Consider the following 27,670-nt stretch of genomic DNA (forward strand, 5'->3'; position numbering starts at 1 on the left):
CGCAGCTAATGGGTTATTTCAATGCACACCAGGGTCAGGGGTTCAGGGGGGAATGCGTTTAGTGAGGACAGGCAGAGTTTTCCTATCATCTGTCCTGCTGGACGGACCCCAGGCATGGGGCTGCTGGACTGTCCCTTTACGCTGGTGGAAAGTCTAATTTTCACGGCTAATTTCCTCTTCTAAAGACCACTGAACAGGCCTTGTGTCTTTTTTCCCATCACTCACAAAAGGGCTTTTTAGTTTAGGAAGGGCAATAACTTATTTCTATCCAATCAAACTTTTGCATTTTGCCTTATTGCGCTTAAAGCCATCTTTAAATCTTTCCCAGCTCTCTTTTTAATATATCACGGTTATATATTAATATTGCTTCGCAAAATGTAGAACGTCATTTGAACATAAATTCTGTCTCTTAGCATGCTGAGATTTCGACTAATCTTTGATATAATAGGATTTTTTATTCCTCGCACTTTTGTGTTTGTTCAGGGTATAATTTGGCCGCCCTAAGTGTCACAATTTGAAGGCTTTTTTCTCCCTGTAGATGGCCCATGTGTCTGCATTAAGTGCTGGGGGCCTGCATCGTATTCAGTGGTTCAGTCTGAGATTTTTATTATCATTTTCAAAGCATCAAAGGTTTTCTCCATCCAAGCTTAAAGAGATGAAAGTTTGCCTTTGTTCCATCCCCACGACATTACTACCATGCATTAGAGTTCTTTTTATATGTGAAATTACCTTTTACATTCTCATTGAGAGAGCAGTCTATAATGCAGTAGTTCCTCTCGCACGTTTTTTATCACATAAAATTGTATTTTTCCACCTCCTCAGGAAGACACAATTCACTTTTTGATTTTTATTCTCTCTCTTCTTCTTCATAAGGCGATGCATTTTATGGTCACCACAGCCTTTGATCGGCTCTAATCTCAATGACAAACACTGCCTTGTTTGTTTCATGTGTCAAAACCAGGCTGTCTGTTGACTGATATGTTTTTGTTCTTTTCCTTTTTTTTTTTTTTACTCTCAGGAAAGCGGGAATGGCCACTTAAAGGACACTTTGAAGATACCACAATGCATCTTGCTTAAAGTACCAAGTCTAAATATACAAACTTTAAATGTAATGTTACTTTATTTCATTTATGTATAGAAGTTTATACATCATATTTTGTACAATATGTAAGTCTGGGGGTCTGTAAGGTTTTTTTGTTTTTTGTTTTTTTAAAGAAAGAAAGAAGGAAATCATGTGTAATGTTACAAAAGATTTCTATTCCAAATAAATATTGTTCTTTTGAACATTGTATTCATCAAAGCATCCTGAAAAGAAAAAAGATGCATCAAGGTTCCCAACAAAAATATTAAGCAGCAGTTTCAACATTGATAATGACAAGAGATGCTTCTTGAACACCAAATCAGTATATTAGAATGATTTCCAAAGGATCGTGTGACACTTAAATCTAGAGTAATGGCTGCTGAAAATGTTTCATGAAATAAATTGCATTTAAAATGTATTAAAATAGAAAACAGTTATTTCAAAATTGTAATAATATTTTAAAATGTTACAGTTTTGCTGTATTTTTGATCAAATAAATGCAGCCTTGGTGAGCATAAAAATATATACAGTGGGGGGAAAAAATTATTTGATCCCCTTGTGATTTTGTACGTTTGACCACTGACAAAGAAATGATCAGTCTATAATTTTAATGGTAGGTTTATTTGAACAGTGAGAGACAGAATAACAATAAAAAATCCAGAAAAACGCATTTTAAAAAAGTTATAAATTGATTTGCATTTTAATGAGTCAAATAAATATTTGACCCCTTCGCAAAACATGACTTAAAACTTGGTGGCAAAACCCTTTTTACAATCACTGAGGTCAAACGTTTCTTGTAGTTGGCCACCAGGTTTGCACACATCTCAGGAGGGATTTTGTCCCACTTCTCTTTGCAGATCCTCTCTAGGTTATTAAGGTTTCAAGGCTGACATTTGGCAACTTACTTCTTCTTGAGCCTCTCCTTTGTTGCCTTGGCCATGTGTTTTGGGTCATTGTCATGCTGGAATACCCATCCAGGACCCATTTTCAATGCCCTGGCTGACTTCAATGCCATGGCCCAACCCATTCTCACACCCAACTCGTCACATATTGAAGCTTGGTCAGGACCACTTGGCGTCGCTTTTTGAGGCTCAAGGTACCCCTTAGCGTCGTTTTTTGACTTGCAGGTTTTTTGACCTCCGTTACTTTAAATAGGAAACCCTTAGCGTCAATATGCCGACGCCATACTGGGAATTTTATCGTCATAATTAAATTATATATTGGGTAATAACAGTGCCATTATTGCATATATGTTGGGGTGTGACTTTTCAATGTAAACAGCCACAACAGTTTTATTTATATTACATTATTTACACATTTATGAGCACATAACCCAACCCCTGCCCCTAAACCTACCATTTGTCAATAAAACACAAGATATAGCAGGCAGATACAACCACCGACATAATTTATTCAAAAAATATTAATATTCCAAGTCTTCCGAGGCAAAACATTTGATTTGTGAGAGGAATAGACCGATCCCCGTCTCCGTCCGCTGTAAAGCTGATCCTGTGCTGCAGTCTGTGAGCGAATTCAAAAAATGCCACCAGAAGAAGCCTTACGTCAGCCTTGGTTGTGAAATGCTATTGGCTCTTGTGTGTCTCGTGACCAATTGCGTTATGCTACGGGACGGGAGTATCTTTTTGAATGAGATGTGAGCAGGTTAACAGAGCGGGATCATTTTCAGCGGTTAAAACCTTGTGTTTTACTCTCTTCTTCACGTAAAGACTTTGTATGGCTTCAGAAGACTTGGAATGCAACACGACTTGTTTGTATTTTTGCAATAAATACCTGTGACTGCACTTATATTTGCCTGTTACGTGTTTTATGTTGTTCAGAAGTGGGTAGGTTTAGGGTAAGGGTGGGGTTAGGTGCTCCAATAAAAGTATAAATGAATATAAAATTATTTGTATTTTTTACAAATGCATGCAAACCATTAAACTAAGACAAACAACTGAAAACAACGGAGGAGAACGTGTTGTCATTTTCCATAAGCGTCTTGACCTGACGCATAAAGCAAGCAATTGAAAGCAATGGAGTTCCTATTTTGTCATATACTGACGCCTAGGGGCACTTTTGGCGTCTTCATAAGGCGTTTGACCATGCTTCAGTTTTTGACGCCTTGGGAGTGAGAATGGGTTGCATGGCCCTGATGGTACATGGCCCCGTCCATCGTCCCTTTGATGCGGTGCAGTTGTCCTGTTCCCTTAGCAGAAAAACACCCCAAAGCATAATGTTTCCACCTCCATGTTTGACGGTGGGGATGGTGTTCTTGGGGTCATAGGCAGCATTCCTCCTCCTCCAAACACGGCGAGTTGAGTTGATGCCAAAGAGCTCGATTTTGGTCTCATCTGACCACAACACTTTCATCTAGTTCTCCTCTGAATCATTGGCAAATTTCAGACGGGCATGTACATGTGCTTTCTTGAGCAGGGGGACCTTGCGGGCGCTGCAGGATTTCAGTCCTTCGCGGCGTAGTGTGTTACCAATTGTTTTCTTGGTGACTATGGTCCCAGCTGCCTTGAGATCATTGACAAGATCCTCCCGTGTAGTTCTGGGCTGATTCCTCACCGTTCTCATGATCATTGAAACTCCACGAGGTGAGATCTTGCATTGAGCCCCAGACCGAGGGAGATTGACAGTTATTTTGTGTTTCTTCCATTTGTGAATAATCACACCACCTGTTGTCACCTTCTCACCAAGCTGCTTGGTCTTGTAGCCCATTCCAGCTTTGTGTAGGTCTACAATCTTGTCCCTGACATCCTTGGACAGCTCTTTGGTCTTGGCCATGGTGGAGAGTTTGCAATCTGATTGATTGCTTCTGTGGACAGGTTGTCTTTTATACAGGTAACACACTGAGATTAGGAGTACCCTCTTAAAGGGAGTGCTCCTAATCTCAGTTGGTGAGCACCTGGGAGCCAGAAATCTTGCTGATTGATAGGGGATCAAATACTTATTTGACTCATTAAAATGCAAATCAATATATAACTTTTTTTAAATGCATTTTTTCTGAATTTTTTGTTGTTGTTGTTGTTGTTATTCTGTCTCTCACTGTTCAAATAAACCTACCATTAAAATTATAGACTGATCATTATAGAGGGATCAAATAATTTTTTTCCCCCCCACTGTACATAAAATATATACTGTATGTATAATAAATAAAATACATTATCATGTTAATTATTGGAATATTAATTTGTTTTCTTAGTTTGGGAGTAAATATTGATATAAGTGATGATGATTACCTTTTAATTTTTCTTTAGTAACTTTTTTACTTTTTTTACAGACTTCCTCTGTTTCTGCCATGCCAATGAAAGTTTGATTTTCACATAAAAGAATCTTTTCATTCATTTTGCAAATTACTGCAAGATACGTTCAGTACAATCTGAGTTCCCAGTGATAATGTGAAGTGGAATTGACTGGCGTGTTTGGTGTGATCAGTGAATAATGTAAACTGAATGTACTGGCCTGGTTTCTTACTGTTCTGAGATTCAAATAAACAGCTCTCTTTTGAATGCCCTGCGGTTGAAATTAAAATAAGGGTAAAAACAACAACTTGAATTTCATTCCCTGCATAATGTAATTAATATATTTTTATCCATGTGGAATTTTAAATTAAGATGTAAATTGGCCATTTAACATAGCCATAGGATTCATAATCCTGAAATGTCAAACTCAATTAAAGCTTTCCCGCACACAAGGGATTTTCCGGACACACAATGAGAAACCAATCAAGATCTATTCCAAATTACTTTGCTGTCTGCGTGCATGATGGAATTGTCCACTGGGCAAATCCCCAGTGTCTGTGCGCAATTCATCTTTTACCTGAACGCTTGAGCTCTTCACGCCCGAGTCAGTTCCCCTCTTTCTTTTTACATATGCAAACAGGCCGGCGTCCCAGGCAATTGCTCATTCCCCTCTCTTGATCACAGAGGCTTTAAGCAGCAAATAAGCAGTAAATGAAAGGAATGTTTAAGCGAGGCATACAATTTCGAGAGCTAAGGAAGGTACAGCGATAATGTGTTAATCTGCCTGTGTTAGATGAATCACCTCCAGGGATGGGGAGAGCTGAGAAATGGGAAGATTGGGGCTGACAGACACTGAACCAGGGAACGAGCCGAAAGCGAACGCACCTACACAGACTTAAATATCTCGCTGGACTCCACAATTAGAAGTAATGGGTGTCTGACCTTCTGTAGCAAACCTTTGGTTCTTTTAAAAATACTTATATTTAGTCTCTGTGCTGTAAATGAATGTTAAATGTTGTACAGTGGCAGTATGTACAGTCTGCCGATTTTGAAGAAATGCGCTATTTGTCGTCAGACATGATTTCTTTATTCTGTGAATAAAAGTGTTTGATAATAGGGGGTTATTGCGATAAAGTGAGTAGCATTCGACTGATCACGTGATCTCAAATGGAGGCCTAAAAAATACTGTTAAAACCAGCAGCTATGGATGTTAGCATCATTTTAAAGGGATTAAAGGTATTGACTTCCATATAGTATGAAAAATAAATACTATAAAAGTCAATGGCTATGGTCAGCTTTTTGGTTACCAAAACTATTCAAAATGCCTTCTTTCTTGTTCACCAGAAGAAAGAAATTCACACAGGTTTGAAACACCATTAGGGTGAGTAAATGATGACAAAAGTACAATTTTTACGTGAACTATTAATTTTAAAGTTTTACATATTAAACATACATTCACATTTGTATGTATAATATACAGTCATGGCCAAAAATATCAGCACCCTTGGTAAATATGATCAAAGAAGGCTGTGAAAATTAATCTGCATTGTTAATCCTTTTAATCTTTTATTTAAAAAATTCACAAAAATCTAACCTTTCATTGGATAATAAGATTTTAAAATGGGGGGAAATATCAAAATACACGTTGGTCACAATTATTGGCACCCCTAGAAATTCTTATGAGTAAAATATCTCTGAAGTATATTCCCATTCATATTCACAATTTTGAGCACTCCAGGGTGATTATGAACATGAAATTTTCCAGCCATGGCTTCCTGTTTCACCGAAATATAAATAGGAGGGAAAACAAAGCCCAAATTCCCTTAATCATCCATCACAATGAGAAAAACCAAAGAATATATTTCTGATGTGCAGCAAAAGATAACTGAGCTTCACAAATTAGTGAAGTGGCTTTAAGAAAAGAGCTAGAGCAGTGAAAATTCCCATTTCCACCATCAGGGCAATAATTAAGAATTTCCAATCAACATAAAATGTTACGAAACTGCCTGGAAGAGGCCGTGTGTCTATATCGTCCTAATGCACGGTGAGAAGGAGAGTTTGAGTGGCTAAAGACTCTCCAAGGACCTCAGCTGGAGAATTGCAGAAAATAGTTGAGTCTCTGGGTCAGAAAACCTTAAATAAAAAAGCACCTACATCACCACATGTTGTTCGGGAGGGTTTCAAGAAAAATTCTGCTAGCTCATCCAAAAACAAACTCCAGCATATTCAGTTATCAGACATGACTGGAACTTCAAATGGGACTGGCTTCTATGGTGAGATGAAACTAAAAATTGAGCATTTTAGCAGCAAACACTCAAGATGGGTTTGGTGAACACAGGGATAAAAAGTACACCATGTGTACAATTAAATATACTGCTGTATTTTTGATGTTGTGGGCCTATATTTCTGCTGGAGTTCCTGGACACATGGCATCATGGATTCTATCAAATACCAACAGATAAAAAAAATCAATAAGTGACTGACGCTGTTAGAAATCTTATAATGGGCCATGTTTGAATCTTCCAACCAGACAATAATCCGCTGAAAACCAAACCAAGCTTCTGCTCTGGCCATTCCAGTCCTCTGACCTGAACCCTGTAGAAAATGAGTGAACTAAAGAGGAGAAGCTCCAACATGGAGCTGGGAATCTAAAAGGTCTGGAGTGATTCTGGATGAAGGAATGGTCTCTGATCTCTTGTCAGGTGTTCTCTAAACTCATCAGGCATTATATGAGAAAATTTAGAGCTGTTAAACTGGCAAATGGAGGTTTCAAAAAGTATTGAATAAAAGGGTGCCATTAATTGTGGCCAATGTGTATTAGAGAAAAACATGTATTTCATAATGATATTTCTCCCCATTTTAAAATCTTATTATCCAATGAAAGGTTAGATTTTTGTGAATTTTTTAAATGAACAATGCAGATTAATTTTCACAGCCTTCTTTGATCATATTTACCAAGGGTGCCGATATTTTTGGCCATGACTGTATGTATATGTATAACATGTGTGTGTGTGTGTGTGTGTGTATATATATATATATATATATATATATATATATATATATATAAATAATATGTGACCCTGGACGACAAAACCAGTCTTAAGTGTCAACTTTTCAAAATTGAGATTTATACATCATCTGACAGCTGAATAAATAAGCTTTCCATTGATGTATGGTTTGTCGGGATCGGACAATGTTTGGCTGAGATATAACTATTTGAAAATCTGGAATCTGAGGGTGCAAAAATCACCTTTAAAGTTGTCCAAATGAAGTTCTTAGCAATGCATATTACTAATCAAAAATTAAGTTTTGATACATTTACGATAAGAAATTTACAAAATATCTTCATGGAACATAATCTTTACTTAATGTCCTAATGATTTTTGGCATAAAAGAAAAATCGATAATTTTGACCCATACAATGTATTTTTGGCTATTGCTACAAATATACCCCAGCGACTTAAGACCTTGATAATATTGATAACCACCTTAAAAACAAAAGTGGTAATAAGAAAAACACATGATGAAAATAAATACTAATATAGAATGTTACAAAATGCCATTACGGTAACAAACATGACACTAAAATAATGTAATAAATATTAAATTAACAACATAAAATATAACATAACACCCTAATTTAAGCAAATTTTCCTTTATTTTTTTAATTGTTCTAAAATGTAGAGAATATTAATGAATTATGTCATTTTATTATGCTATAGTTAGATTTAATGCAGCATTTACTTTCTCACACAGCACTCAATTAAGTTTGACTTTTGGCTTTTCATAGCAAAAAGTTTGGGCACCTCTGCTAAAAAATGTAAGGGAACCTACCATTAACCATTTAAATATACATTTTTTAAAAAAAAAATCAACAGTAGGCCTGATTTCTTAAGTGGTTAAACTTTTTAATGAGGAAAAAATAATAAAAATGATGCATTTGATGAACTGACCATTTTAACCTTCTCATCCAGCAAACTTCACCGAAGAGCCTATATGAATGTTTTTATGTCATTAATACACTTTCAAGTGGTCATGTTCTAGTTAACGAGAAACTGTTTAAATGTCCAAAGTGCTTCTTTTTTTTTTCCTGAAATATCTACATCACTCAGTGCAAAACTCGACAAAGTGGCTGGGGCACTAAGAGTTGATGGGGCCACTCATCTCGTATTGAACTTCCCATTGCAATGGGCTTTCAAACTGAATTACAGCATGAGGCCCATTTATAGGGGCACCTTCATGGAGTCCTGCTGTATCATATTCAATTGTATGATTCATTGACAAAATGCTTTTAAAAGTTCCTCACACTTAAACTTATTTTATTTTTCCCCCCTTTTTTCATTTGTGCTCCCAGAGGCTCCCTTTGGCATCTTTATTTCCTGGCATAAACAACCAGCAACCCCAGTTTTGCGTAGATTTAGGGAAATGATGGCAGTTTGAGTAGTTTTCTATCAATTTGACCATTTCAGCATCGACTGCATGAGCATCATCCTGTGAATCTGTGTAATGTGGTACAGCATTGTTGCTTTTCTCTTTGCATCAGGAGAATTGAGGCCTGCGAGCTGTTTATGACAGAGTAAGGTCTGCTGATAATGACGCCAAAGCTTCAGTCCACTAGGCCACAGTGAGTCGCTCATTTGTGGCGTGTTTAGCTACGACGTGGCAGGGGTTCAGTGCTGTCCCTCATTAAAAATATGTCATTAATCATTCTCTGGAAAGTATGTTCAGCAACAAGCAATCGTAGCGCGCACATCAGGGACCATAGAATGAAAAACATCGACTTCATAAAGTTGCTAATAGTTTAAGCGTAAATACCAAACTTTACATTGCGACTAATGTTATTCTAAATAGCGAACATGAATACGTTTGCGCCGCAGAATGAAAGCAGTCAAGAGAGCAGCGTTCTCCCATTTGCATGGAAAGCCATTTATAATTCTGGACTTCAGAAATTCCTGTTCAGTGATTTAAGACCTTCAAAACACAACAGCTCATTTAAATAATAATGATCATAAACTATCGCCCAGAGCGGTTCGCGTGTACATCAAACATCGCCTTCATAACATGGTAAACAAGAAAACAATGATGGCGGGCCACTTAATTTATGCTGGGAGTATTTTTGTGTTATGTCACTCTACTTTTAATTGACTCTAAAGGCAAGCGTTTCTTTGAGTCGTTGTTTATGATTGATTCTGTCTTTAAAGGAATAACATTGCGGTGGACAGCAATATTCAGACCTCCATTAACCTCGCAGATGTCTGAGCTACTCAAGTATGAACGCATTTGCATTTCTCTTTAGTTTGAAAAGGCGTCCGAAGACGCTAAGACAGACTCATTCTATTAACCGCACCACCATCTTTTTTTACAAGCGCGAGGCTGTCAATGTACAAATCAATTTGTGTCACTTTGAAGGCGTTATGATTGCTTGACATGAAAAATATGGGGCAATTAAGATCATCAGGCATGTACCCTTTGCCTTTTTGATGCTGAATATTTTAATTTTTTTGATGTATTGGCCTGTAAGCATGGAATACAGACCGCAAACAGGCGTTCAATATTCACACCTCCCCCATCCAACACACACACACACATTTAACCCCAGTGTCCAGTTTCATTAAACAGTAATGCAAATATGAGCACATATTCATTAAAAAAAAATCCTTATTTTTCCTTTCATCTCAACCCTCAATTACAAACAAGACTGTCTTAAGGAAGCCAGACCCGGTTCTAGACATTTAGAGGTCCTAGGTAAAATTCATGTTGGAGGCCCCCCAACCCCAATAAAAAGCCCTTGAAACAAATGTGATTCCTAAGCTTTTTATTTACACATTTCATTTTAAATTTGTATATTTTTACTTAGTAAGTTTGGACACATTACTATTTTTAATGTTTTCGAAAGAAGTCACTTATGATCATCAAGTCTGCATTTATTTGATCAGAAATAAAGAAAGAACTACAATGTTGTGAAACTTTAAATAATGGTGTTCTATTTTTTACCATACTTTAAAATATCTATTTCTGTGAGTCATAAAAAAATAAAAAATAAAATACTGAATTGCAAACTTTTGAACAGTATTGTTACAAAAGATTTCTATTTTAAATAAATGCTGTTATTTTTTTTTTATTTATTATTATTTTTCTATTGCAAAGTATTATTGTTTTTTTTTGTTGTTGTTGTTGTTGTTGTTTTTGTTTTTTTGCTTTTTTTTTTTGCTTTTTTTATCAAATAAATGTATAGCTTGATGAGCATAAGAGACTTATTTCAAAAACTGTAATGTGTCCAAACTTTTGACCGGTACTGTACGTACATATTAATCAAACTTTATCTAAGGTAATCTATTTTTGTTTGTTGGGGATGATATTATAGCCATGATAAAATTATGGTTATTTTGCAGTCATTTTTTCACAGTAATTTATTCACAGTTCCTGAATACCACTTCAGTCTTACTCTCAGTCAAATGAACATCAGTGCTTTTATATATTTTTTTTTTCCTAGCTGGGTATGGACAGGGTTTCTCCCTCCCATTTAACCAATATTAACTATGATATTGTCATATTATTAATATTAATAAATATGATTTTAGCCTACATATTGTATTGCTACGTTTAATAGCCTATACATCAGCACAATTTAGAAGTCACACACCTGTGAGGTACTTTTTTTGAAACATTAAAAAATGGTCTAGTGTCTTTGCGTTTTGAATTTGAATACAAAGTTCTTTGTTTTTACTTTTGTAGCTATTTTGCTAGTCAGCTCCCGACACAATGTCATTTACTGTAAGCGCAAATTCAAAGCGTCGCGTTCGGGCATTTTAAACTCGTAATAAATTGGTGAATGATCGGTCCAGAAACGACGCTGATAGACAGAACAAATTTATATTTAGAATACATTGCAATCACTCCAAAATAAATGATGACAACTCACACACCTGCATTAGGAGCTGTGCTTCATTGCGTGCCTATTTAGCCTTTTGCTTCGGCACCTGAAGGATGCATTTGTTACGGCAAACATTCAGAAGGCGGGACCCGCTTTGAAACGGCAACATTAACTGGTTTAATTGCAGATGAGTGACAATTCAACAATATCCAATGAACAATGAGGCTAGTATTTTGCTGTCCATGGACTGCCATATAGGGGATGTTACGGTTTTGGAGGCCCCCAAAGCCCAAGGCTCTGCCTATCTAGCGCTGGCCCTGAAGGAAGCTACAATACTTTGAAGAGATTGTTCACACAAAAATTTAAATTAAAATTCTGTCATCATTTACTCTCATGTCGCTCCCAACTTTTTCTTCTGTGAAACACGAAAGGAGAAATTCCTAAGATTTAGATTTCAGTCTGTTTCTCACACAAAGCTATCGCTTACTACAGAAGATGTAAAATATAGACGCATGGACTTTATGATACTTATGATACCTTTTTGAAGCTTGAAAACTTGATTCCTTGTTCAGTGTAATTGCATGGAAAACTTCTTCAAAATGACTCCTTATGTGTTCCATGGTAAAAGGGGAATGACATAAGGATGAGTATATGATAACAGTATTTTAATTTTTTTGGGTGAACTACCCCTTAAAAAAATTATAGATGTATATATACAGATACATTTACATAGTGTGACATTTAAACTGGGGGAGGAAAAAACAAAAAATATGCAGCATTTCTCTATGGCAGTCAGGACCCGGTCCATTCAGTGTACAGCACACGGTGAGGCATGGCCAAATAGCAAGTGTCTCTCTGTTCATTGCGCTGGGGTGCCTATCAATCATTGCCAATATGACAAGCAGAACCATTTCCATTCTGCTCTCTGCATGTTTTATTCACAGAATATCCATACAAGCCCCCCTCATAGCTGTCGTTCACCAGATGTGCCAGAATCTGAAGTTAAACTATAACCCCTTATGTTTGTGTTCTTGCTATGAAATTTTAAAGAAACATAAATATCTGAACTTTATCCATTACACTCTACAGCAGGGTTTTCCCAACCTGGGATTACTAGAAATCTCAGCTCAATAGACATAGATAAAGTAGTGTTCAAAAGTTTTGGGTTGGAAAGAAAAGAAGTCTCTTAAGCTCTTATACCAATTACTTATGCTACTGTAAAAAAATACAAATAAAATAAAATAAAAAAAATACAGTAATAACAGTAATAGTGTAAAATGTTATTACTATTTTAAATAAATCTTCAATTTCTATGAAGCTGAATTTTCAACAGCAATTACTCAAATCTTTATTTTCACATGATACTTTAGTAGTCAAATATAGTTTTCCCTGTATAATACACTAATTTCAACGTCATTTCTACCTGTCTCCTCTGATTGATAGCCAAAGAGAACCGTTACCTATATGTATATATATATATATATATATATATATATATATAAAACATCTGAATATGCATATGCATTTTGTATAGAATGACTCACATCTATGAAAAGTGATGTTGATTAATATACAAGTAGATCATTTAGAAAATTGGTATAATTAGCAGGACAATGCATGTATTCCATTTGGTAGAGCATTACTCTGAGACATTTTTAGAATGCAGCATGTCACTGTGGATATGAATGGACATAGGACTCATGAATTCACATGTATTATTGCAAACACAAAGCATGTTTATCATTTTGAGATCATTTAAACTGTTCATGTAATGTAGACACAATAATTCTAATCGAAGCCATTGTTCCTGAAGGCCGTATTTTGATGAAAAACACCAAATGTTGTCTTACTCAAATTAGTCATACATAAGATATCTTACAATTCAGTTTTGATTATTTTCACTGCTATATTCTGCGTTGCCAGACATTTATATGCAAAGCTTTCCTGTGGAAACACAGAGAGTCTTTAGAGTTGAATAGGATCTTCCCACCAGGCCGTTTTTCTTAAATGGCAGATTACTTTACACATCATTGTACATTAAGGCATGGAGGCTACACTGAGGTCCCTGCCAAAGATAGAATTTCTGCCTCCGCGGCTTCTGGAAAACATACAGACCACATAGGAGGTGCTGCCATGATTTCCAGTCCATTGCACAGGGCATGTTTGTGACAGAACGCAGTTGCCTTTCGTTAGCATGTAGCATAGACACACATGCATACATACCTCAGTGTTTTGACAGCTGGACATCCTATTGTCATACACAAGACCTCAGCCCTATGTTTGAAGAAGTTTCTTCTGTCATTCAACCATCGTTCAGCATGAGCTACAGAACTCATCATGCTTAAGAACACAGAGGGAGTAAGAAACACTGGCAGAGAGAGAATCAACCAGAGAGAGAGAGACAGATGAAGAGAGAGACAGGAAAAGTGATAGAAAGAGGAACAGGCGTATTATATTATATTATATTATATTATATTATATTATATTATATTATATTATATTATATTATATTATATTATATTATATTATATTATATTATATTATTTATTTATTCGTCTGTTTGTTTGTTTGTTTGTTTAAGGTTTTGTGGTGTATGTTGATGTTTTGGCAATGTTGTATTTATATCCCTAACAATCATGCCAGTAAAGCAGTTTAAAATTCAATTTGACAGAGAGAGGAGGGACAGGGTTTGTTTGTTTGTTTGTTTGTTTGAACTGTTTTCTTACACCACAGATTCTGGCAACTTGTTTTATTCTTTAAAGACTCAAGTAATTCACCCATAAAGACTCATAAAAATGATGTAGCTAACATAAAAAAATCACTGAAAATTCCCCACCACTTACCTTCATTTATTTGTTATGTTTTTATTAAATTCTCAGTGCTATTTTATGTATTTATTTTATCAGATTCTCACATTTATTTATTTATTTATTCATTTGTTTGTGACTGATTTTGTTGTGTGTTAATGTTTTGGCAATATTGAATGTATGGCAGTCATGCCAGTAAAGGACTTGGAACAGCTTTTATGTCTATTGATGCATTGGCATTAAAGTACTGCAATGGAGAGAGAGACAGGTAAGGTGGAAAGACAGCCAGAGAAAGAGAGACAGACAGAAGGAGGGGATTGTATGTAGGGGGCAGGATACTGAAGGTTAGCTGCATGGCTAAAGGCTAATGTTTATTTGGCTGCTCATAACTAGCCAGAGCCCCACATCTTTAATGCATTACGCCTCACCAGTGGAATCGTCTATTGCCAATTAGTTCTCTGGTTTACCTTGGCTCTCCCAAATGACTGCGAAATGAAAGGTGAAGGCGAACGAGAGAAATGTAAGTTAGTAATTACAGAGGTTTGTGTGGAGGCGGCAGCAGGCTGCAAACGCAGAGTCGCGCCACATCCTCCCAAATTCTGTTGTGCCTGGGCTCTTTCCAGCCCCACGCAAAGGCCCAGCCGCTCACCACCGGTAATTATCATCCGGGGCTCGCTAATTAATTTTGTATAATTTCTGTTTGCTTAAGACATTCTGGGCTTATTTATATCTAGCCATCTCTGGCTGACGCTCTACTGAACGCGCTGACTCCCACTGCCTCCAGTTTTGAGCCGGTTATATTTACTCTCCTGGTTTTGATCAAACCAGGCTCACTGGAAATATGTGCCTGTGGTGACATTGCTGCAAAATGATGTTATGTTGCTTCTTACATTTTTTGCAACACTTTAAAAGTCAAATGTCCAGTGAGTGGCGCTAAAACCGCATTCAGTTTTGTTCAAAACAGATCAACGAGAATCTGGCAAAGTTTTATTGTTGGTTCTTATATGTATAACAGCAGTTCGGAAATTAAATGTGAGTGGCACTAAAAGCGTGTTCAGTTTTATCCAAAACAGATTATTGTTAATCGTGCATGACCATTGTTGTGACGCACAACAGTTTAAAGCAATCTACACTAAACATGTCAAAGCTAAAGTTTGAATCCATTTGTACTGTTGTCAGAAATAGCACCAGAGCATGGAGCACATCAGGAATAAAACGAGGCATCAGTTTAGTGTTGGTGTTGCATTGCTCTGCTGGCACGTACACATACGTGGAATGTACCACCTACACTAAGCCTAACCATTAACGTTACCAAAAATAAATGTAAGATAAAAATGCATTTGCTAAGGCAACCATACTATATTAACTTGCTTCTACAAGTCTTCCACAAGCTCTTTTATCATAACTTGTTTCACTTTGCATCACACTCTGAATGCTGTATCATGTGAGCTATAAAGCAAGTTTACTATTTATTTAAAGCCATGGTTATGTGATGCAAACATTAAAGTGTCCCTATTATGATGCATGCAAGGTCAAAAAACACTTTCGTTTTCTCAAAATATGCATTTAATATCACTTAATTTTCCAGCAATTCTCAAAGGATTTTTCGAAGCCGTTCTAAGATTCAGTTTTGCTAAACCCCTCCTTTTCGTGAGCCTACTCTGCTCTGATTCATTGGTCAGATGGCCCAATCTGTTGTTATTGGTCTACCGTGTTCAGTGCGTGTCGGACACGATCCACCCATTGCCATAGTTCCTTTTTTCGAACACTCAATAGAAAATATAAACATCTATTATTTATCGTACTTACAGGTTGTGATTCAGTGGAGCCAGCTGGTCCAGATAAATTGGGTTCCAAACCATCTTTCATGAGCAAGCATTTGTGAGAGCCACGATGATTAGAAAAGCAGTCATTAGTAAAATGACGATAATGCGAAAAATATTGGGGTTGTTCGAAATATTCTAAATGGTATAATAGGGGCCCTTAAAAAAATGTTCACTTACAAATCATGCGCTCTGGTAACAGTATTGTGCAAGAAACCACACAAAAAAGTCTTTATCAATCAATAATCTGCCATTGAAATCATAATTTATGTGAAAGAGAATAAAATTTGTTGGCGTTTTACATTTACATTTACATTTTACATTTATGCATTTAGCAGACGCTTTTATCCAAAGCGACTTACATTGCATTCAAGTTACAGTTTTTACATTTTATCAGCTCTTGCTTTCCCTGGGAATCGAACCCATGATTTTGGCGTTGCTAGCGCCATGCTCTACTATTTGAGCTACAGGAAAGCCTGTTTACTGCCTCTAGAGATTATTCCAGCTGAAGACTGTAGTGAATTGTATGGATAGCTACGTTTTTGGAGATTTGCAAAAATATAGGTAGAGGCATCATGTAATTTTAATGAGCCCAGCCAGGTTGGTTTTAATGGTGGTATGTAATTGCCACAAAGGTTCAGCAGACATCATGACTGTGTTTTGGGGAGTTTTTGTACATCCTTGGAAGTTCTGTACTCGGCTGTAGACAACCCATTACTTTCTGTTATAGATATTCTGTCTGCGAGAAGCTGCCACCGTTGCACTTACTCTAGCAGACCTTGCGGTGCCAAGTTTTAACGATTTTAATGAAACGATGGAATCGATGGAATATTTATACCTGTAAAATTGCACACTTTTCACTATTTTTCTAATTGTATGTATTACAGGTCTAATTATATAAGCGTCTGTCAGGCAGCTGATGAGTGTGTGTCATTGCTGGCGGTGGAGCGTATTTCCATACAGCCTGTCAGGGAGGCTTTTTTTTGCCTGTCTAATGCTGCCCCCCACTGCTTCAATACTGAACATTTATTATCCCATAATTACTCGGGGCCCTCATAGGGGCTGTAGACCGGGTCGCCCGGGTGCACATCTATTATCTTCACCTGTTAATTCATTTGGTGTGACGTAACAAGCGCTCGGTAATAACAAATGTGCCGGCGCCCAGCTTTGGCAATTAAAAGCAGCAGGGGGCTCCTATTTTGATGGTCCAAATTGTGACATCCATCATAGGACACAAGCAGTAGCACAGTGGGATGACAGATGCCACCCTGATGGCAAGGCTAACTAACTGCCTGTCCCACTGAAATAACTGTCCTCCCCCACCCTCCCATTCCGACTGCAGCTGCAAATTATCTCATGAAGACTGACCCGTCGGATCAGGGCTCACGCGGAATCTAGAAAGAGAGACCTAGCGATGGTCTGATTAATTTTAACATCGAAGAGCCAGGGACACTATCTGATAAGTCATCCAAAAACCCACTGCCAAGAAATGACAGACATAAAAGTTTTCGAAATAGGCAGGGTTCGTACATCTTTTTCGATGTCTCAGAGTGTTCGTTTGTAGCTCTGTTACAAAATCTAGCGAGCTTCCTGTTTCCTGCATAAGCAGCTGACTTTTAAGACTGTATCCAAACAATCATGGAAACTCAATAAATGACTCATTTGGAACACTCCACAAAGGCAGCAATTTCTAGAGACTGCAGAAATTGATTCCAGTAATTTTTGGTTCTAGCAGGTTGCTAAAGCTAATAAGCATAAATATTCATAGTAGGCAAATATTAGACAGAATAAATCAAAATATACAGTCATGGCCAAATGGTAAATATGATCAAAGAAGGCTGTGAAAATTAATCTGCATTGTTAATCCTTTTAATCTGTTATTTAAAAAATTCACAAAAATCAAACCTTTCATTGGAGAATAAGAATTTTAAATGGGGGGAAATATCATTATGAAATAAATGTTTTTCTCTAATACACATTGGCCACAATTAACGGCACCCTTTTATTCAATACTTTTTGAAACCTCCATTTGCAAGTTTAACAGCTCTAAATTTTCTCCTGTAATGCCTGATGAGGATAGAAAACACCTGACAAGAGATCAGATACCATTTTTTTCATCCAGAATCACTCCAGACCCTTTAGATTCCCAGCTCCATGTTGGAGCTTCTCCTCTTCAGTTCACCTCACTCATTTTCTACAGGGTTCAGGTCAGAGGACTGGAATGGCCATAGAAGAAGTTTGGTTTTGTGCCCAGTGACCCATTTTTGTGTTTTTGAGGTTTGTGTTTGGATTATTGTACGGTTGGAAGATCCAAACATGGCCCATTATAAGATTTCTAACAGAATCAGTCACTTTTTGATTTTTGTATTTGATAGAATCCATGATGCCATGTGTCTAAACAAGATGTCCAGGACCTCCAGCAGAAATATAGGCCCACAACATAAAAAATACAGCAGTATATATCATTGTACACATGGGGTACTTTTTCATCCCTGTGTGCACCAAACCCATCTTGAGTGTTTGCTGCTAAAAAAGCTAATTTTTTTAGTTTCATCTGACCATAGAAGCCAGTGCCATTTGAAGTTCCAGTCGTGTCTGACAACTGAATATGCTGGAGTTTGTTTTTAGATGAGCTAGGAGAATTTTTCTTGAAACCCTCCCGAACAACATGTGGTGATGTAGGGGCTGTTTGACTTTTCTTTTTTTTTAAGGTTTTCTGACCCCGAGACTCAACTAATTTTCACTGCTCTAGCTCTTTTCTTAAAGACACTTCACTAATTTGTGAAGCTCAATTATCTTTTGCTGCACATCAGAAATATATTCTTTGGTTTAACTCGTTGTGATGGATGATTAAGGGAATTTGGCCTTTGTTTTCCCTCCTATTTATGTTTCTGTGAAACAGGAAGCCATGGCTGTTCATAATCACGCTGGTGTGCTCAAAATTGTAAATATGAATGGGAATATACTTCAGAGATATTTTACTTAAAAGAATTTTAAGTACCAATAATTGTGTCCAACATGTATTTGAGAAAAACATTAATTTCATAATGAGGTTTTCCCCCATTTTCAATTGTTTTAGTTCAATGAAAGGTTAGATTTTTGTGATTTTTTAAAAATAAAAGATCAAAAGGATTAATAATGCAGGTTTATTTTATGAGCCTTCTTTGATCATATTTACCAAGAGTGCCAATACTTTAAAAAAAAACGTTTATTCAGTAAGGCTGCATTAAACCGATCAAAATTGACAGTAAATATGTTTTTAAATTCACAAAAGATTACTATTTCAAATAAATGTTTTTCTTTTGGACTTTCTATTTATCAAAGTATCCTGAAAAATAATGTTTCATAGTTTCCACAAAAAATATTAAGCAGCACAACCTTTTTTAACACTGATAATAGGTAATATTTTTGAGCACCAAATCAGCATATTAGAGAGATTTCTGAAGGGTCATGTGACACTGAAAACTGAAATAATGACTGCTGAAAATTGAGCTTTGCCATCACAGCAATAAATTACATTTTAAAGCAAATTAAAATATAAAACAGTTGTTTTAAATTGTAATAATATTTCTGTTCTTACTCTATATTTGATCAAACAATTGCAGCCTTGATCACAATTATATTCTTTCATGTAATATAATTATATTATTAATAATACAATTATCATTTTTATTATTAATTATTATATTTATCAGTGTTTGCAATGTTTAATTAAAGTTTAATTATGTTTATATTATTTTTATTTACAATTTCTTACAACTTATTTTATCATCACAGTGCATTTTGAGAATGAAGGCAAGCAATGCGGCATTAGAGTTTGCGTCACAGAATTTGTCAGCACAAATAAAAGACCTTTCATAACAGGAAACTCATTACAATGCCTTAAAATGCTCCCTCTATAGGCAGCACACTAGGTTTTGGGACAGAGCATGGCCATGTTGTCTCAGAGGAGGAGTGGTCTCCTAAGCCAGATTTGCTACTTTAATGCAACTCGTCACATTTGTTCACACGTTTGTGAGTGTGATTATACATTATCTGTGTTTCTTTGCTAGTGGCCTGTATTACCGCACACCAGACAGGAACAGGCTCTGCTTGTTAATGAGCTGTTTATTGTGGCCATAAGAGAGATGTTGCCACTTAAGACGAAGGGGACAAAAGAGCTTGTTTTCATACACAAGTCTGATCAAACGAGGAGGAAACGCAGCGTATAACTCTTGTTTTTATATTCTTCGCATGGCTATATTATAAAACCCATTGCCTCTCAAATCAGCACAGGGCAAAAGCAGACATATGTTGTGAACGCATTACGCAAATACATCCTAGGCTCAGGATTTTCTCAAATTTACTCCCATTTCCAATATAGTCTATGTTACAATCGGAGAGGAGACCGGGCACCTTTTTAGATTATATGTGACCTGTAGCAAAAACAGGAAATGAGTTTTAGTGATTGCGGGGCCATAATGACACCCAGTAGCCCTGGAGCCCTAAGGACAAGGGAGCAATTTAATATGTCTGGCACAAGCAATAAACGCCACTTTGATTAATTGCACAGAACATCATCATAAAGTGTAGCGGCGAGGCCTCGGAGGTGCGTTGGCTGGGCCGACTTTGCGAGGATGTTCGCCCTTTCTCATCATTAAGATCATTAATAGGAGGAGCTCCATTTAAAGGCGAGCGGCGGTGTGCACATGATACAGCAGCATCTAAATATTCATGCTAACGACGTAGGCGCTTCCATGAAAGGGCAAACAGAGACATTAAATAAGACCTGTGGATTCGCTCTCTTGCACTGACCCTGACCTCCTTTGCATTGATAAGAACAAATATAAGAGCACAAACAGAACTGATTTATAGTTTTGTTAGTAAGTTGTCCTTGTTAAGCATTCTCGGTCTGCTCAGGGTTTCAACTGTAGCAACATCCAAGAAGGGACTTTTAAAAAGAACGAATGAAAATTGAAGGAAGGTGCAAAGGAAGGAAGGAAGCAAGAAGGGAAGGGAGAGAAAGGAAGTAAGCAGTGAAGGATGGATGGATGGAAGGAACGACAGAGGGAGGGATGGATGGAAATAAAGGATGGATGATGTAGGGAGGGAAGAAAGAAGTAAGGATGGATAGATGCAGGAAAATGAAGAAAGTCAGAAAAAGGGATTGATAAGAGGAAAAGGAAGGAGAAAAATGGATGATAGGTGGGTGAGAGGAATGGAAAGAAATGGAAGGGATGACAGAAGTAAGGAGAGAAAGATGGGAGAAATAAACAATAAAGGATGGATGAAAAGGAAGAGGGTATAGATGCCAGAGGGAGAAAAGGAAGTAAGGAGAAAGATAGCTGATGGGTGGATGAAAGGTTTGAAAAGAAAGAGGCGCGGGACAAAATAAGAAAAGGAGAGAAAGAAGGAAAGATGGTCAGATGGAAGGACTGAAGGAAAAAGTGTAGATGGATGGAAGGAGGAAGAAATGGGAAAAGGTGTGGATGAATGAAAGTAAGGATGGATAGATGGGTGGAGGAAAGAGGAAAGGAAAGCAAGAGAAAAATACATGGATGGTGGACAAAAGGAAGAATGGAAAGAAAGAAGCAAGGGACAAAAGAAGGAAGGGCAGATAGATGGAAGGAAAGAGGGAAAGAAGGATAGATGGATGGAGAGAGATGAATGTGAGATGAACGTAACTAAAGATGATATGGATAGAGTGGAAGAAAGGAGAAAAAGCATTGATGATGGACGAAATGATGAAAGAGAAAAAGAATGATATGTGGACGAAAGGAAGAATTGGAAGAAAGAGGCAAGGGACTAAAGAATGAAGGTTGTAAGGAAAGAAAGGCAATAAAGAAAGCACAGACAGAAAGAAAGGGGAAGAAGGAAGGAAGTATGGATGAAAGGAAGGAGGAAGAAACAGGAAAAAATTAGAAGCTGGATGAAGGGATGGGAATAAGAAGAAGGGAAGGAAGAAAAAAATATGGATAATGGGTAAATTAAATAATATAAGAGGTGAAGGAAAGAGGAAAATGAATAAGGAAGCAATGGATGGAAGGAAAGAGGAAGAAAAATGGATGAATGAAAGGAAGGACAAATGGTTGAAGAGAGGGAAGGGAAAAAATAAGGAAGGAGAAAGATGGATGATGGGTGGATGAAAAAGAATGGAAAGAAAGAGGGAGGGGATGAAAAAAGGAAGGAAGAAGAGAAAGAATGATGGATGGAAGGAAAGAGAAAAGGATGGATGGATGGATTAAAGGAAGAAAGGAAATAAAGAATACAGGAGGGAAAAATATGGATGGATGGATGGATGGATGGATGGAAGGAAGGACAAAAATAACAGATGGCAAAAACTGTCTTTGTACCAATATTCTCCTATCACGGGACTCTAATGCAGTTGCTGTCATAAGCAGCAGAGCTTGACCATGAAAATTTGATCAGATGACAAAACTGGTCTCAGGTCTGTCAACATGTTCCTGTCTGTTTCCTGCTCAGTCTGCCCACAATAGCACCAAACCCCAAGCAGACATTCACACGCTCTCACACTCCAGAAAACGCCGCAATTACACTCACAAATGTCCCAATGTTTTGAAATATTAACATTTCTCATGGATGGGCGATAATTCTGCATAAATTTATATGGTTTTCCAACGTTTTTCAATTAAATAATTGCAGCCGATTCTGTTACCTCTATTATTTCCCCGCGCCGAATGATTTTTATAACCCAAAAGTGATTTCCCTTCCCCTGCTTTGCAATTTCATCTCCTTTTGTTTCTGCCTGTTCCTAGGCACCCATAAAACCTTCCAGCGGCGTCATCTATCATATTGGTTAGTATTGTACCGCTGCCCTGTGGACATAATAATCATTTGTGTTCTTTAATATGCAGTTTTCTGCATATTGTGTTTATCACCGAGTTGTCAGGGTGCCCAGTGTGAAAGGAGTTTCAGAGGTGTTTTGCTTGCTTGTGTGTGTGTGTGTGTGTGTTGTTAGTCCCCCTGTGGCAGGCTGTCAGCTCTCTCTGATGGATGGGGATAAAAGGAAAGCTCAGGATGCTGGGGGAACAGGGAAGGTCCAGGCTACAGGATATGGGGCATCACTACACTAGGTTAAGAAATGTGTCAGTTATTGTCTCCACTGCCTTAGGGCACTGCTGGGCCCCGGCAGCCAGAGAGAGAGAAAGAGAGAGAGAGAGAGACCATCTCCAGCCCCCCTCCCCTCCCCTTCCATCCCCTCTTCATTACCTCCCTCCCTTCTTCTCTGTTTTGTTTTCTTTTCTCTCCTGCTCTCCTCTGGTCGTCTGAAAATCCAGGAGAGCTAATTGCTAAACAGGGGGATGTGTTGCGGGCTGGTTTTAATGGGCGCAGGGGGAGGATGATGCTTGTTTCCTTTCATTATGTCAAACTTTGAAATCTCTGACATTTACAAAGTTGCCATTGTACCCCTTCTCCTCCTCCTGACTGCACATACTGGCTTTAAAGTAGTCCATGGGTAGGTGGGGTGGGCGCTTTTATAGCATCGTGGACTTGAGCCAATAAGAATAATGCTGCAATTTCATTGGGTTCATATGAGGACGTCTTATTGTTTGTGACACCGGTGGGACGAAGTGAGGGATGCTATTGTAATGTGAGCAGGCTGTTGTTTGTTTGTCGGTTGTATGGTTGAACTGATGCTGGAGGTATATTTTGGTTTTTGGACAGTCATTGGTTAATTAAGTAACAATTATCTAATTATGTGGGGGGTTTTGTTTGTTTGTTTGTTTTTGTTTTTCAAGAGTTTGGGGTCAGTAAAATTTAAAAAATTATATTTTTGAAAAGTCTTTTATGCTCACCAAAGCTGCATTTATTTTATTTTATTTATTATTATTATTATTATTATTTTATTTGTATTTTTTTTTTGTAGAAACCACTCTACATTGTTTCAAGATTCTTTAATGAATAGAAAAGAATGGCATTTGTTTGAAATCAAAATCTTTTGTAACATTATAAATGCGTTAATTGTAACTTTTGATAATTTGAATTAGTCTTTTCTTACTCAGGTTAATTATTATTAAAAATACAATTTTTATTGACTTTACACCTGACCTTTAAATGATAGTGTATATGGTAATTTCTTCAACCTTCCTAGGAGGTGATTTAATAATATAAAAAAAATAATAATAAAATAATAAAAAAATATTGTAGAAATCTAATCTAAAATTTGACTTTTTACCCTTTATTTTTGCTGCTTTTTAAATGAGTTTAATGTAGATTTTATTGTTTTATTCTTGTCTGGGGCCCAGATTTCAGTCTCAGATTATGAGAATTTTGAATAAATATATAAATAATCTAAATCAATTTTATATAATGTATTTGTATATAATATAATGTAATGTGTGCATAAAAAAATATTTTTAAAAATATGTACATAAAAAAAACTGTACATAATTTGAAATTTTATGGAAATTATGCTGTGGTTAGAACTTTCCTGGCTTTAAAAATAATATTAATAATAATTACATACAGAATTATTTATTAAATACAGAATACAGAATTATATATGCAATAACCATTATTCTTGGAAACTAATTAAATTATTGAGAGTATTTTCTAAAAGGGTTCTAAAAGTTCCCTAAAGTTAAAGCAACACCCAAACAACACAATGACATTAGCATCTCACACCATTGCTGGACGACAATACCACCATAATACTTTATGATAAGGGCCATCAAGATATGAAAAACAAAAAAGATGCTCCTGAAGTTCAGAGTAACACTTTTACTGTGAGTCTACATAAAAAGCACCACCACTGCAGCTCAGTAGCATCGCATCTGAACACAACTGTGTTTGGAGGAACCATTAAGATGTTCCAAACATCTCCCACACTTTTCCCGGGCAGCGGTATCAAAGCGGCACGGGTGCCCAGTGCAGCTCCGTCCTTTGCGAGTTTTGTCTCTCATTTGTGTATTTGTGTGTGTAAACGCATGCGTAGCGTTTCTGACGGGCTGTCACACCTGTGCGGTACTATCCCTGTTCAAGTCGCCTCAGAGAATAACTCCTTCTGGGAGGCCAAGGTCTGTCTCTTTCATCAGCTCACAATGAAGTCAGCTCCTGTTTCCTCAATGGCTCCTCGGGCATCTGTCACAAGGAACCTGGAATATGAGGAGAAATCTTTCAATTAGCGAACAACACTTCATTCGGTTTTCATTCCCCTCCGCCGCCCCCTCCCTAGACAATTAAAGCAGTCATCTTCAGTGACAGCTGGGTTCGTCTCCTCAGCCTCTGAATGAGTTCACTTTGCATGTTGTTAATGAGGCTCCTCATGGTGGTTGAGCAGGTACACAGAGCTGCTTCTGACGGTTTGAATTCAGCTCTCGCTGGGCCGCCGCTGCTGTTTTATTCTATTTCGTGGAAGGTTTGCCAGATAATAATTCCCAGTCATTTCTGACGCTTTTTTGCTTCAGACACATATGAAATACATGAAACAGGGGGAGGGGGTCATGCGCGTGTGGGCCCCTCCATGTGCACGCGCTGTGCCCTGACAGTGTGTGGGGTTGAGTGCATATTTGTGCGTGACATTTCGCTGCGTGTGTGTTTGTGTGTGTGTCTGATGACAGAGGCACTGCCGGGCCCCTATAGAACCTGCCCTTTCCACATGCATCAAGCTTCCAGCTCTGACACTCCATCACCCTGAACTCTGACAGCCTCCAAATTGGAAGCACAGGCCAAAGCAAGGAAGATATATCATTAACACACACACACACTTTATACACACGCAGTATATCCCTCTATCTGTCTGCAGAGCACACATGCACACAAGTTCATAATTGAACAAATGTATCTTTCTTGGATATATATATACAAAATCAGTACTACTCAGTTTTTAACACCATTTTTTTTTTCAGTGTATATTCATATATGGAGACATTTTTCTCAATTGTCTCTCACTCACATATGCTCGTTCCCTTTACTCACACACACAAACACAAAAATCAATACTTTTGGCAGGGAGGGGCTTCATATCAGCATATAAGGACTCGTGGGTATTCCTTTTTCTCTTTCTCTCTCGTTTTATCACAGGCACACTCAGAACGTTCATCTTGCTGCATAATGCATACTCTATACTGCTAGATGTGAAATTTGAATTTTTGTGGCATTTTGATTGTATCTGTTAGCTAGTGTTTCCAGCATTCACTTTTAGCAGACTTGCATATTTCAAATTTACAATCTTTTCCTTCAAGGAAAATGGAAAAAAAAGTGGTGATGACTCATCCTGCACTACACAGATTTTTGGCCAATCAAATGCTCTCTAAAATTGATAATGTTCCTCCACCCTGCTATCATCTGCAACCCACTACCAATTAGTAAATCGTTTGCTTACTGGTTATTTTATCTTATTTTTAGGAGAATCTGTTTTATATTTTCCACCCAAACTTCTAATTTCAGAAATAATAGTTAATAAAAATGTTAATAAAAATGTGATTGTCAAGTAAATTGTGATTGTCATAATATAATGAGAGAGACTATTCAAGCTCCGATAGCCCCCCTATAGGGATAAATGAAATAAATATGCATAAAGGAGGAGATGGGGAGGTGGAGGGATGCCAAAAGAACTAACAACGGAAGTGGTAAGAGGCTGTTTTTATACTCGGATATTAATTGGAAGATTAGATGGGCATACTCCTCCCGAAATTACATTAATAACTTCACATATAGGCAAATATAAAAATAAAAAAGCAAGTGTGATTTTGTTTTACAACAGCTGAATAAGCAATACTTTAATATTGGGTGATTTACATTTTAGACAGTTATTTTGCATTTATTTTGTCTTTACCAAAACAAAAATAGTTCCAAAAGTATTTAGATTGCATGTCTCCGAACGAATCGTTTGAATGAATGATTCAATGGCTTCATCTGAAATCACATACTCTCTGAACAGGTACTTCTTTTGAATAAATAATAACAATTAATGTTACCATTTAATGTTGTACTGTATATAGTGTGTAATATGAATGTAATCTGTTTTTGAACGAATCGTTTAAATGAATGGTTCAATGACTCGTCGCCACCTACTGGTGTAACAATGTGGTCATTAATCACTTACCCCTATGTCGTTCCAAACCCATAAAAGCTTTGTTCGTCGAACGCATGGATACGCAGTTTCCATTTAAATCAATGCAAGGAGACGAATTGCTGAATAAATGTCGTTATTTTTATTTTCTTTGCGTACAAAAAGTATTCTCGTCGCTTCATAAAATTCAGATTGAACCACAGATGGCAGATGGACTATTTTGGCTATGTTTTTTTATACTTTTCTGTGCCTTGACAGTGTAATTTACTTGGCAGTCAATGGGACAGTCACAAGCCTCCCGGTTTTCATCCAAAATTTTTAAATTGTGTTCCTAGGACGAACGAAGCTTTTACGGGTTTGGAACGACATGGGGGTAAGCGATTAATGACCAAATTTACATTTTGAGGTGGAGTATCCCTTTAAGATAAACATGTTAAAAAGTTACAGCTGATAATAGTTTAAAAAAAATGAATACAAATAAAAAGGTAAATGATAGTCTTACCCTCAAAAGCTAAAAAAATTTATTGACTATTCATCCTGCCCATCATCTCTGTCTAATTATCTTCACCAGGTCAATAGAGCATTTGCTTATTTATCATTTTAATGAAAAGCTGAATCCCCCTGCTTTTAAAAGCACAGTGTATTTGATGACGCATTCATAGATGGGGGGTCAGTTCATTGGGATGAAACGCTCTCATTCTTTCAAGTTCTTTCCCCTCCTTGTTCCTTTTTTCCAGCCTCTTGACATGTGTCACAGTTTGGAATTCTGCTCTCCCAGGATAAATGCCAGATTACATGGTGTAGTATTTTTATCCTCTCTACA

The sequence above is a fragment of the Onychostoma macrolepis genome, chromosome 24, assembly GCF_012432095.1.
Source record: "Onychostoma macrolepis isolate SWU-2019 chromosome 24, ASM1243209v1, whole genome shotgun sequence".
Lineage (NCBI taxonomy): Eukaryota > Metazoa > Chordata > Actinopteri > Cypriniformes > Cyprinidae > Onychostoma > Onychostoma macrolepis.